The sequence below is a fragment of the Helobdella robusta genome (genome assembly GCF_000326865.2).
Source record: "Helobdella robusta unplaced genomic scaffold HELROscaffold_1, whole genome shotgun sequence".
Taxonomy (NCBI): Eukaryota; Metazoa; Annelida; class Clitellata; order Rhynchobdellida; family Glossiphoniidae; genus Helobdella; species Helobdella robusta.
Window position 1 is genome coordinate 11,333,524 of NW_008703570.1, and position 2,143 is coordinate 11,335,666.

Here is a 2,143-nt window from a genome sequence, read left to right on the forward strand (position 1 = left end):
GAACAGGGCTCACAAATTGATGACCTCAAAATAATTGTACGTATTTTCCACTTGTCTTTCTGTTTCAGTTTTTATAAATGTTGCCAAATCACTTAATAATATTTTAATAGCTTGTATTTTTTCATTTTTAGGTTTTTCTTGTTTATTATTTCCATATCAGTGTTGCATTTTGGTTCGATGTATCATAATTTTAAAGCGCTTTTAGAACTATTAAAAAATTTGATTGTTGATGAAATAAAATGTGCTTAATACATTTTGTGAAGATGAGTCGAATGCATGCGGAAGATGAGTGGAAGGATTTGAAGGAAAGGGAAAATGAATTGGAAACAGAGATCCAAATGCTGAACCATCAACTCAACCATTTTCAGGTTTCTAGAAAATTTTGTTGTCAAAATTTTGTATCAATGCATTTAAGTTTGTATTAATAAAGTAGAAAGAACTTTCTGTTTTATTAATTAAGTAGAAATAACTTTGTATTTCAAAACAGAAACAAGATTGTTCAAGTAACGTAGAAGATGAAGTTATTCACACGGTAAGTACACTGCTGTTTTATTTGAATTTGTTCTACAGAATCCGAATGAACACAAAATCTTTTTACAATACAATCCAATTCAACGGTAGCCTACATACACGTTCAGTAAGCTTGTTAATTAAGCAGACGCATTTGGATTCAAAGATTGTTTGCACGCTGAGCTGTTATTTGTCATAAAAACTCATAGTTTAATTAATACCTTTCACATTATCACTTGGGTAATCCGACCTTCTGTTGGTTCTCATACTCTGCGAGTAATCAATTGTTCTTTCTTAGTCGGTCAATATTATTATTGGATAAGCTGTTTCAGATATATATAAATATATATATAAATATAACAACGATATATATAGATATATATATATATATATATATAAATATAACAACGATAGAAATTATAACATTAACGACGATGATGACGACGACGATGATGATATTTTTATTATTCGATGGTTAATTAGGCAGTCTATAAAATGGAAAATCAAGCCGCACCTCCTTCTCAGCAACTCCAACCTTCATCGTCGTTATCACTCTCTCAAATTGTTTCCATAGAGTTTGAAGTAACCATTTGCCATTTTGTCTATTTACTAGTGCATGCATTCGTACATTTGGTCCTTATTCTCTTTCATTCGTAATAGTGGGCTGTGGGTTATTTGATTTCAGAGAGTTTCAGCTTTGGTTTTTTTTTAGCTTTTTATTTTTATTTCGTTTCAAAATCAAAGAGTAATTTAATTGATTATTTATTTAATATAACTAATAATTTAATTAATATACTTGTTTCTTGTTTAGTATCTGAAAACGATATTGTACAAATACATGACTGGGACTCCTGATAAACAGGTGCTTGAAAAGTTTTCAATGTATTTCAAACTTTATGTGGTTTATCTTACAAATTGGAATTAATTCTTTTTGAATCATGAAAACTTGATGTCTTCACATAATTAATCATTTACTTTATCATTGATTGAGTATTTCCTGTGCTTTCTGTTTACGTTCTACACGTTCTGTCCTTCTCAATTGACATTTTACAATGTGCGTCTATGTAATGTTAAATTAACATTGTAATTATCTAAAATAAAAACTTGAAATTTTAACAGACCTTAGCGCGTGTCATATGCAAAATAATGAAATATGCTGAACATGAAGAGAAAGAAATACTTGTAGCCAACAAACGATGATGATTATTAAATAATTAATTCATATATTTCACTCATTCGTTTATTCATTAATTGTGCTTATTGTAATATTTTGTTACATTGTTTGGTATCATTAAACATGCATTGGCTTTAACGTAGATTTTAAAACGCCTCAATTGTTAACGTATTGGCGTGCTAAGTTTACTATAGTTGTTAATTTTTCTATTTTAATATCATTATGATGCATGTTTAATTGTCGTTGTGGCCGATGATGTTCTTGATAGTTTATTCATTGATAATTGATTGACTGCATTTTTCCTTTAAAAGTATTGTTGTATCTCATTTTAATCTTTGTCTAATTCAGTTTGGTTTTTATCGTATTTTCAATAAATTGTTAATACCTTGTTTTAAATAGTAAATATAACGTTATTTCAATGTTATTGGTGTTATTTTAACTTTATTTTGCAGATTGTCT